Source organism: Mus caroli, unplaced genomic scaffold (assembly GCF_978045245.1).
Source record: "Mus caroli unplaced genomic scaffold, Mus_caroli_1 scaffold_4, whole genome shotgun sequence".
Taxonomy (NCBI): domain Eukaryota; kingdom Metazoa; phylum Chordata; class Mammalia; order Rodentia; family Muridae; genus Mus; species Mus caroli.
In genome coordinates, this window is record NW_028227259.1 from 110282950 (window position 1) to 110295172 (window position 12223).

The window sequence follows — 12223 nt, forward strand, 5'->3', positions numbered from 1 at the left end:
CCCGAGTCAGAATGAAAATGGCCTCGTTTTGAGTGAAAATCAGAAGAATTCTGTGATCAAAGGCAGTTCTTGCTCCCAGCTGTTCAAAGGGACTTATACAAAAAAAAAAAAAAAAAAAAAAAAAAAAAAAAAAAAAATCAGATGTGACCAAGAATAGAAAGGAACTCATTAAGAGCTTAACGAGATGACGGCAGGTGAAGCCATCAGTTACTTAAACGCTGTATTCCCCGCCCCCCCTTTCTTAGTGTTACTCTGTTTGTTACCCTGTATTCAATTGATATTTTCTAATAAACCACTATACAATGCAGCCAAGTTCATCACACTGGAAACACCCTTCAGTCTGGCGTCACTGGGCATCTATGTAATTAAGACGTCACCCCCCTCCCCACTCCCCCCCCTCCCACCTCCTTGCCCTCATTCCACAGAGAAGTCTGAGAATGCAGCCAGGGAAACAAGTGATTCGCTTTTACTTTCCCATTTCCTCTGGAGGGAGCACGAACAAGCAGGCCAGGAAAGGCGCGGTTCAAGGAAGTTTAGCAATAAGCCTCGGGACCCCAAAGGGAAGGCAAGTTTGGAGTGTCCTTAGAGACTCAAAAAGGAGGGTCCTCGGGGACTCGTGACTGTGTACATTTTCATGATTTTGGTTTTGCTCCTCTAGTGTTTATAAATACCAAAACAAAGCAAAAAATACCGCTCCCCCCCCCCGCCCCTCCCTTCGCCCGGCCTTCTCCTAAGCAGCTTAAACCCCCTTTCGCTTTCCCCAGGCAAAGCTGAAATTCTCTTGTATATTTCCAGCGTTCACCTTCCTGATTCCGGCCCTTCCAACACCAGTAGCCAGGTTTCTTTCTTTCTTTTTTTTTATTCTTTAAGTGCTGGAGGAGTCATGAAAAATTCAGACACTGGGTTTCCCTGAGACCAATCTGGTGGCTTTTCTTTGTGCTAACTGCTGCTTTCTATGCATCATTCAAAAGGTACATACCAAGTCATGGGCCCCGAACTGCTTGCTACTTGTGTTAAACATGAATATTTGTAGCTTAGCAAGGAACTAAATTTAAAAAAAATTAATATTTGACAAGCCCAAAGAAAGTCATAACAGGTCCAGAAGTATCCATTTGAAAGACTTTTTTTTTTTTTTATTTGTAAAAAGTCAAAACTTTTTGTCTTAACTGGGAGGATTCTGAGCCATAAAAGGTTCATTTTAAAACCATCGATTATCCAGCGTCTTCCAGGAGCATTGATTATGATGACACATGGGCAAATGTACAGGGAAGCCATTGTTTTTCATGTAGATGGTAGGAAGAATATTCACTCCATGCAGGTACCACTAATCTCATTTGACCAGGAAGCCAAGAGGGATGATGTAAGGTTGACTCCAGTCACACAACTGTACACACGGCGGCAAAATTGCCTTTCCTCCCATTTCTTAATTAGAATTAGAATCATCTTAGAACGAATAGAATCTCTTATTAGGAACAAAAAGAACTACTGGCTCTCCAGTTCAAGTGGCATGTCTGCATAACTTATAGCCTTAAGAGATTATGGTCCCTGCTACTCTTGGCTGACTGCCTCTAACTCTCTTGTATTAATGAGTTGTTCTAAATTTAGTCTGCTGTGACAAACTAATATTAATACAGTATTTTATGGCCCAGAGCATTGTTAATACATAGGAATGAAAGCCAGAGTCGAAGCAAGAGGGGAGGGGGAGTGAGATTACTTTGTGTGATTGTCAAGATATAGATAATCCACGTATGTAGATATTAAGACTTAAATATAATACACTGCTTATGGATTTATATTATGTGAAACATTTTCTATTATTTTAAATCCTCATGGCATTAGTTTCCTATTTTCAGGGGTTTATAACTTGGCCATACAAATTCACTCTGGGCTGAAACTTGGAATGCAGGGTCTTAACCTGGAGACACGTTATTTATTTATTTATTTATCTAACTAAATTAAAAGTGAGTTTGGACATTTTTAACCCCACCATGTAGCAAAGGAGGAATGACAAGTTTGGAATAAAATTTGATACCCAGAGCTCAAGCCTGTCTCAAAACAGGGAAAAAAATCCAGCAAAGAAAACTATGAATGACGCCAGGGCAGGAAGGGATTTCTAGGAAAGGAAAAATCAAAGTTACAAATAGAGCTAATAACATGATGAAGAGTTTTTCTCTTTAAGAACCTTTTAAAATGTGCACTGTGTGTAGAGGTACTGGCCACTCATAGATAGACATTGCAGAAGTATACGTGTGCGCATGCACGTGTGTGCTTGCACACGCATGTATGGTTAGTACTACTCATGTTTATCCCTGTAACCGAGGAATGGAAACATTCAGTGTGGGATTGACCCTGTTTCCTGGAGAGAAACAATGTTTTCTTTTTAATGAATCCACAACTTGAGAGGAAAAGTGACTGTCACAGTTATTATCATAGGCGGCTCTAGGCTGCCAGCGGCATCAGTCAGAAGCACGTAAGCGAGGAAGCAGTGGGGTGGGAGCCCATGGCAAAGACAGATTGTAAAAACGCATTTCTTAAGTCCTGCGGGATGGGGAAGCAGCAGAAATGGAATAATGTTTTTGTACTGACCGGAAGCCGGAAAGCTTGCTGCAAAGCCAGCTCTGGGGGCTCCTCCTGAGGCGGGTGCAGTGTCTACTCGGCAGGTGTTTTTAAAGAGTCATTTCATATCTTTGTAAGGAATACCCAGGTGGGAACTTGTCCCATTCCCAAGATATTACATTTTCTTGTTTCCGGAAACACATCCACTGACTACCCGGGAGAGTCCCCTTCTTTTTCTCCTTCGGTGTCTTCAGCTCTGCGCCAATGGCAGCTTTGCTCTCTCCTCAAGTTCCCTGTGACAGGCCAATGCAGATTCAACTAAGAGATAACATTCCTGCTTTCTAGCACATCTCAGCAAGATACCCAAAATTTTAGTAAGATTTTTTTTCATAAGAGAGACTTAAACGTCACAGCAGAGATCCAAATCAAACCCTGTTGCCCCGATCCAGCTAGGCAGCTGGAGCAGCTAAGAGGCTTGTGCCGAGTGACAGGTAGACCTGTGGCAGAGAACAGACCCAGGAGGCCATTCTCAGGATGTGTGGGTGTTCAGTAGACCCACTGGTGAGCTACGGTAACACTTCCGCAGAGACAGAGAACTTGCAGTGGCGACGAGAGCAAAATGAAGATTCATCCGCATATTTCAGAATTCCTGTCTAAAACCCTGGTTAGATCTAATACGAAAGCCAGAAGTATCAATTTTGAGGTTTTTGGTTTAAGTTTTTTTTTTTTTTTTTTTTTTTTATAAAATTCTTTACCACAGAGGACTCTCTTTGCTAATGGGCTAAGATAACGTACAAAGCGATAAGCAGATACAAATGAGCCGTGTCTGTTTGCTGAGGTGAGCAGTGCCTTCAAGGACTCGTACATGACTCAACCAGAGGACTTCTGCTTATGCATGCTGGATTCAAAGTACTGAAAATGTGACACTCACATTGCTCAGATTCGACTTTGGTTTTACATGACTGAGATCAGTATAGTTTTGAGCCAAAAGACAGGTTTGTTTGTTTGTTTGTTTGTTTGTTTTTTGGGATATCCTGTGGATTTCACACAAGTTGAAAATCAGGTCAAGAAAGAAACCTTGGACTTTTCATAATTGTTACAAGTTTGAATCGGGACTCCCTGAAGCAGAGATTTGATAGAGTCCTAAATTGGGCTTGATTTTAAAGAAAATCTGGTGGGTGAAGTTGTTTGAGTAGATAAAATGAGAGATTTGGGACAAGTGATTACTCTCTTCATGTTTTATTTTTGGGTGGGGTGAGGTGTCTCCTCTACAGTATGAAGTCATCTGTTGGAATGTAGGACACCTACCATAGATCTCTCATCATTTAGGTAAAATTAGTTAAATTTGAACCTACTTTTAAAAATTCACATAGTTCAAAATTCAAAACAGCACAGAAGAGAGAGTTGTCCTCTCCACCCAGCTCCCGATGCTGGGTTCGGCTTTCTGGGGTCTGTGGTAAGCAGGATTTCCCCTTTTCTGATATACAGTCTGAGAAAAGAATCGATTTTTCATAGGAGGAAAGATTACTATTCTTTTATTATCTTTTCCCTCTCCCATGGATGATAGTGATGTTCTCTCACCGTTTGTGTTTTACTTATTTAATTAAATATATTATTATTAGTGGGGCATGCTTAGGACACGGTGCTCATGTGGTCAGCCATCAGTGGGAGTCAGGTCTCACTTCCATCTTGTGCTGCACACACATCCAGGCTCACTGGCTAAGTAGTGTCTGAGTGACTCTCCTGCCTCTACCTCCCATCTTGCCTGAAGTGTCCTGGAGTAACAGGTCCACCCTGCTTTTTTATGTCGGTTCCTGGGATAGAACTGAGGTCCTTACACTGTCTTGGCTAATGTCACTGAGCTGTGTCTCTGGCCCTCACTGCTCTTCATTTATAATAATAGAACTTAAAGGTTTCACCATCAAATCATTAGTCCTCTCTGTTTTTTTTTTTTTTGTTTTTGTTTTTGTTTTTTTTTACAGTGGTATTATTTATGTTGTGTGATGTAATTAATTTACCCATCAACTTGTGGTGATTTAAAGTTTCTAATATTTTGCTATTTAAAACCTTGTACCAAGGATAACAGGGAGATGCTGGATCTGGAGGCACGAGCCAACAGTCTCAGGATTCTGGAGGCTAAAGTCATGGGACTACAAGTTCAGTGTCAACCTGGGCAACAGTGAGACCTTAAACAAATAAATGCCATGAACTGCCTTGTACCTGTGAGGCGTCACACACGTGTCCAAAAAGTCTGAAGGATAAAGTCCTAGGAATGTAGCTGCTGGTCAACAGAAGTGAACTTTTGGACATTTGATGGATTGTGTCCTATTAGCTTCCACAGGAACATACTGATGCATGCATGTTCCTTCCAGTACTGGAGGCCTGAGGCCCCAGCAACCTGCTCATCATGAACTGGCATTTTCAAGATGCAAGACCTCAGTCATCCAAGGGTTAAAAAGGAAAACACTTCAGAGTGGGTTTTTTTTTTTTTTACTGTTCTAAATTGTTTATTGAATATGAATTTTACAGATATCACGTGTATTAGCGGTAACAGTGGAGCTGGAGACTATTGCACCTTCTCGAGACTGCACGGCGAGAACCACCAATCATGTGGTGGAACTTTCCAAGGCCACGGCTCTTTCGGCCAGCAGATATCAACCCACGCATCTCTCTGTGCTTGTGGACTGGTTTAGTGATTCACTGGGTGTCAGTCAGGATTTCTGCTGATAGCTTTAGAGAGTGGATCAATGAGGGTAACCTCAAAAACTTTGTATGTGGAATCCTCACCAGCCCAGTAGGAATTCAGGACTCTCAAAGCCCCATAATGGCGCCCAGCTCTCTCCTCAGCAACAGACTGAAGGCTTTGGGCAAATTTCAGCTGGTTAACACCATGATGGCACCCTTAGGAACCAGGCGTTTGCGACCACAACGGCAGACAGGAATCCTGTAAATGACATAGCCTTGCTTAGTCTTGTAATCCAGTCTTCGCGCTTTATCAGGCCAGGTGGGGCAGAGAACCCTGTTCAGCGCAGAGAGCTGGCGATATCGCCAGCAGCGGACCCTCAGAATCACGTCGCATCACGTCGGACTGCTTCTTCCTCCATAGCTCCTGGATGTATTTGTATGCACCCATCTTGGCTCGCCTGATGACTGCTGCCAGAGGAAAGCCAGAGTGGTTTTAAATTACATTTCTACCATAGCTCAGTGAAGCATTTGGAAATATGCTTAACAACTATCTGGCTTTCATTTTCTGCAAAGTTTGTTTTCTATCTTCAATTACCTGGACTGAATAAGTCAACCTTCCGGGCTTGTGAATCTGGTCTTGAAACTGGGGATTCTGGTCCAATTTCTTAAGTGTTGGGACAAGAGTGCTATGAAAATGTGTTGGCTGACACCACGGTGAAGAAAACAGTGATATTTGACTCACCCCTCTTGTGAAAAATTTGTAAAAATTCTGAAGGTTACCACAGAGACCAGGAAAGAAATTTGAAGTTGAGCTAAAGGTTCAGGCATCCCGAGTTGAGCCTGTGACCCGGGAACATTTGCTCAGAGTGCAATGATCTCACACTGCAGGTCCAGGGCTGGGGTGACCTGCCTGTCCCCTGATAAGGGGTGGCAGACAGTGTCTCGTGCTGAGCAGCACAAGAGATTATAGAGCAGTCCTTGCCGGGTGTGCTCAGGCCCCTGCTTTATTTTAACCACAGGCTTCATCCTCCATAGCTGATGTTCTGTTTGTTTGTTTTTTAGATTTATTTTATTTTAATTTTTAAAAGATTTATTTTATGTATATGAGTATACTGCTGCTGTTTCCAGACACACCAGAAGAGGGCATCAGATCCCATTACAGATGGATGTGAGCCACCACGTGGTTGCTGGGGACTGAACTCAGGACCTCTGGAACAGCAGTCAGTGCTTTTAAGAGCTAAGCCATCTCTCCAGTCCCCTCCACCCTGCAGTTTTTATTTTTTTGTTAGTTGAAAATGAGTTGAGAAGAAGTCTAAGGGATGTGATTTAAAAGAGAAATCCCCAAAGAGTAAGGGGCACCCCATGCACAGGAACCAGGACTAGTGGTTAGTCTTTGCTGTCTTTGCATGTAGTCTCCTAGGATAACTTCAGAATCAGCTGAGGTCCCTGTTAGGCCCCTATCTTGTTTCTTTCCCTCTCCTGAGAAATAATTATTAGTCTCTCTAATACACATGTATTTATATATTTCTTCCTCTAGGAAACCTTTAAATGACACATGATATTCTTTTTGGTTACTTTAAAAATGTTAAGTAGCTCAGTGGCACATCATTTTGTTCCTTTTAAAAAAGGTTTTTATTTTATGTGTATTGGTGTTTTGTCTGCATATGTCTGTGTACCATTTGCATGCCTGGTGCCTGCAGAGTCCAGGGAGGGTGTCAGACTCTGGAACTGGAATCTGGAATTCACATGGGCTGTGAGCCACCATCTGGGTGCTGAGAAGAGAACCCAGGTCCTCTGGAGAGCAGTGAGGTCAGCATCTTTAACTGGGCAGCATCTCTCCAGCCCTAGCTTGCATATTTTAGCCATGTTTATCTTTTAAATCCACATGGCCATGTGCATATGTGTATACATGTATATCCACAGATCATTCGTTTAATTTCCATGTGCATACACATATACTCATATATCCATAGGCATTCATTTAATCGACGTGTGCATATATATATATACACACATATGTCCACAGGTATTCATTTAATTGACATGTACACACACACACACACACACGTGTGTGTGTGTGTATATATATATATATACATGTATATCCACAAGTCATTCATTGAGTTGTCATTTGCATATACATATACACTTATATCCACAGGTCATCCATTTAATTGCCATGTACATATATGTATACATTTATATCCAGGTTATTCATTTAAACATTTTTTTTTTGAGTCAGGGTCTCTAGCCTAGGCTTGTCTAGCACTCTTGTGTACCTGAAAGTGGCCTTAAACTTCTGATTAAACTTAAACTCTTGCCTCCACCCCTGGAGTACTGGGTTAGACAGGTGCCCTCATGCCAGCCCCTCACCCACCGATGCTGTGCTGTGGATGGAACCCAGGCTCCTGCACAGCAGACAAGCACCTTACTGACTGAGCTCCACCCAAGACTGCTTTCTTCTCTCTGCGAGTAGCTCAGTGAACATTCTCTCTCCTGCTGGGTGTCTCAGAGGCTCCTAATGAAGCGTGGTTTCCAGCGTGCATTCAAAAAGATGAGCTTACGGGATCGATGATTAAACTCACTAACACTTAGTGCAAATCCACACGCCAGGGTGGTGGGAGGTGGTCAGCGTTTCTTACACCCACACAGAACTCAGGCTTCCTAATTCTTCACGTAAGAATCTTGTCCCAGTTCCATGAACGTTCCTGTCCAACAAATAACATTTAAATGTGAAATTGAACTTATACATAGTTTGAGTGAGAAATACCGTACAGTTTCCTTAGTTTATTCAGCTTACACTTCCATACTGCTGTTTATCACCAAAGGGAGCAGGTCAGGAAGCAGGAGCTGATGCAGAGGCCATGGAGAGATGTTACTTTACTGGCTTGCTTCCCCTGGCTTGCTCAGCTTGCTCTCTTATAGAACCCAAGACTACAGCCCAGAGATGGCACCACCCACAAGGGGCCTTTCCAACCCTTGATCACTAATTGAGAAAATGCCTTACAGTTGGATCTCATGAAGGCATTTCCTCAACTGAAGCTCCTTTCTCTGTGATAACTCCAGCTGTGTCAAGTTGACACAAAACTAGCCAGTACAGTATCTATATTGGGGCTCTGTTTTAAGATTAATTTTTTTTCATTCAAGTTAATGTTAGGATAATTATCAAGAACACCTGTCCAGCACCCCTCCCACCACACACACTGTGATCCCAGTGATTAAGTCTAGAGCCCTGCACATGGCAGGCAGGTGCCACTCAGCCACATCCCAAGTGTCCCAGCTACATTAATAGACAGCAAACATATCTTCCAACTTTCCCTCATGCATGTTTGTTTAGAGAAAACATTCAAGAAAATGAATAGGTTTCTCAGAGTAAGTTTTCCAAACTTTATCTATGTTTTGTTTTTTTTGTACAAGTATGTCTTTGATGTCGTGCTGACATTTTTATTCATAGCTAAAGGATAAGATGGAATCTCTCTCAGGCAAATTTTTCTCTCTGTACCATGTTGCTGACTAGAGCGAGGGAAGTCCAGGGTTCACCACAGTCCACGGTGAGCACAACACTCTCAAGTGGAGGGAGGTTTTATATGCTATGCTATGCTATTCGTGGACTTGTGGAATTCTTGGGATTAAAGGGCCTGACTCTAGAGATTTAGGATGGTGGTGGCTATACCAGCTCACAGGAGGAACACAGATTACAAATAACGTGATTTTAGCTTTCTTATATTTCTCAAAAAAGACGGACATGGTAGTTTATAGCTATGTTTAAGATTAAGACAGGGGTCAAAGCTGGGGCGTGGTGGCGCACGCCTTTAATCCCAGCACTCGGGAGGCAGAGGCAGGCAGATTTCTGAGTTCGAGGCCAGCCTGGTCTACAAAGTGAGCTCCAGGACAGCCAGGGCTACACAGAGAAACCCTGTCTCGAAAAACCAAAAGAAAAAAAAAAGACAGGGGTCAAATGTTTCTGTTAAGCAAATATACCAAAATAGTAAAATTTCACTCTCTATGTGTAGGCAGAGCTTATTTAGTGTGAAATAGCTAAGGCTACATATGAACGGAAAACTGCTTGAAACTGGCAGTGGAATGGCTTTGGCAGCATCTCTTCTTCAGAAGGAAAGTGGCCTGTCCGACCAGCACTACCTTTTAAGGACTTTGAATGGCTACTGAACCTCATGGAAGCTCAGCCCTGACTGTATCCCAGGAGCCAAGCCTTCTTACCCTCCCAGAGCTGGAACAGGGGAGTTCCCATCTTAACATGTATTACATCTTATAGTTGTTTAATGGCATGCCTGCCTTCCTCACTTGGAAATTCCTCATAAAGGATATATGCGTGTTAACAGATCTAGGTCCATACTCTTACTGTTGCATCCTGTGAGAACTGCACAGTACAGAGTTATTGTAAGGTGGGCTGAGAATTGGTCAAAAGGCAGGAAAAGGATGGACGGCCAGTGGATGGATGGACAGACAGGTGGATGGATGGATGGGAAGGTGGGTGGATTTTGGGTAGATGTATGGGATTGATGGATGGGTGAATAGACAGATTTTGGGTGGGTGGGTGGATGGGTGGTTGGATGGATAGGTGGGTGGATTTTCGGTGGGTGGGTGGATGAATATTGTGGTTAGGAAGCTTGTACTTGGAGAAGATATTCCCCCTGTCAGGGTTTACAAAGTTGAGCATGCAATTTAAAACACGCTAAGTACCTGTTACTGCTAATTCACTAAGATTCTGTGAAGCACTGAAATCTTCGTTTCTCCCTGCTGAGTTGACAGCAGCTGGTTGGGCTTTTCTATTTGAGAGAACAGTGACACTCAGTATTAAGGAAATTATCAGTCTTCACATTTACAGCAACACCACCACTTTTTCATGATTAAAAAAATGAGGCTGAGTAGGGAAAGAGAATTATGAGGAAGAGGAGGGAGAGGAGGAGGGGGAAGAGGAAGAGGAGGGAGAGGAGGAGGGGGAAGAGGAAGAGGAGGGAGAGGAGGAGGGGGAAGAGGAAGAGGAGGGAGAGGAGGAAGGGGAAGAGGAAGAGGAGGGAGAGGAGGAAGGGGAAGAGGAAGAGGAGGGAGAGGAGGAGGGGGAAGAGGAAGAGGAGGGAGAGGAGGAGGGGGAAGAGGAAGAGGAGGGAGAGGAGGAAGGGGAAGAGGAAGAGGAGGGAGAGGAGGAAGGGGAAGAGGAAGAGGAGGGAGAGGAGGAGGGGGAAGAGGAAGAGGAGGGAGAGGAGGAGGGGGAAGAGGAAGAGGAGTGTGGAGGAGAAGAACAACCATCCATCAAGGGCATCTCCCCCTCTTCATTCACAAGTCTTTCTGGGTCTGGGCTATTCAGAACATTTAACTGTCACAAATACACTGCAAACATGACTGTGGATTCTCTTAGGCCTTGTGGATTTATTTTGAGGAAACTTAAACTTAGAAACATGTACGGCTACCCCTGTTTGCAAGCACACGAAAATATTTCCACCACTGATGGTTACATGTGACATTAGCCTATGCAGGATCAGCTTCTATATTTATACACTTAAAAAAAAAACCTTATAAAATGTTAAAAAAAAAAAAGCTTTTCTCTGTTAGTCAAGTTGTTTGGGATAGTATTCAAATAGTGTCTAATAAGAATTGAGAGCAAGGAGACATTTAATTTTTGGTGTGTGTGTGTTTTGTGTGGGGTGTTTGTGTGTCAGTGTATGTATGATGCACACACATGTGCACATAGACAGAAACCAGAAGAGGACCCCGGGTGTCTTTCTCTGTCATTCTCTGTCTTGCCCCTTGAGGCAGAGTTTCCCGGTGGAGTTTTTATTTTCTTGGTTAGCCCAGCCACCTTCCCGTTTCTTCCTGGCTTTCCCTCAGATCTGAACTCACTAGTTAACACACTTAAAACTCTTCAAACTTTATTTCAGTTTGTGTTATTAGGTCCTCAAATGCAAGAGTCAGAATTATATTATCTATATAAGGTATGCCAGGATACCATTACCTCTTCAAACACAACGGTAGGGAGCACGTGCAGACATTATCAGCAAGGTAGAAAAGGCAAGAATCCTTTAACCCAGAGCAAATGCTTTTTCTAGTTGAAGGGTCTGCCTTCTTCTTGAATCCTGAAGACATTTCAATCCCAGGATCTACTAGAGACTCTTGGAGAGTTTTCTCACTAGGGGGCAGCATTTGACCAACTGTCCAAGTAGAAGGTTGCTGGCGAGAGGGCCATAGGCATGTAGATCGCTTTAATAACTCAGTTAGCGGTCTTACAAGGATTTCTAATTCGATTTGTTGGACTGGGACCCAATTTGGTTTGGTAAGCCTTTAGGAAGGAGTTTTAGGGATTTATTCCATTAATAAATATGAATTGTTTTTAGATAGGTATTACGGCAGGTTTGTGAGAGCCACGCTTACCGTAGCACTTTTATGACCTAGCCTTTTAAATGCACATACATTATCGTGTTAAATAATTTATTATTGTAACTGAATAAAACAAGAGCAGAGTTACTGCGTTAGTGCACCTCTTTGTGTTCTCAACCTCTGCAATGGCGCCTAGTTCATGGTTAGTGCTGTCTGTATTATTTTGAGAGGGTTTTTTGTTTTTGGCGTGGCCTGTGGACACACTGCAGAGGACTGCGGGGGCCTCAGGGGCTGCCAGCAGAGCAGGTGGAGTGCTGCCTAGTGGGAGATGCTTTTTCTTTGAGCTGGTCCTTGACATACTGATGTTTTCTGCTTTCTACAGAGCATGCCTGGAAGCTGGCCCATTGAATGAGTTGAGGGCCCTGTAAAATAGTGCGGTCCTTAATCTGGGGGCAAAGAGGCAAGTCACTGCTCAGCTTTCACCGCCTGTCAGTGTTGGGACAAAACTTCTCTCATTTCCAACAGAGTTGAATGTGTGGTGGAGATATATGGGGTGTCTGTGTTTCCCTGTGGTTGTAACAAACGTCTAGGCTGATCAGTTGTGAAGAGAAACACTTTACCTGCTCACACTCACACTTCTGGAGGTCTA

General features: G+C 43.2%; 1 pseudogene; it reads right to left on the bottom strand.

The window, feature by feature from the left end:
* Window positions 1-5097: 5097 nt before the first annotated feature.
* On the bottom strand, window positions 5098-5689 carry LOC110295412 (large ribosomal subunit protein eL15 pseudogene; annotated as a pseudogene).
* Between the last annotated feature and the right edge of the window lie 6534 nt (window positions 5690-12223).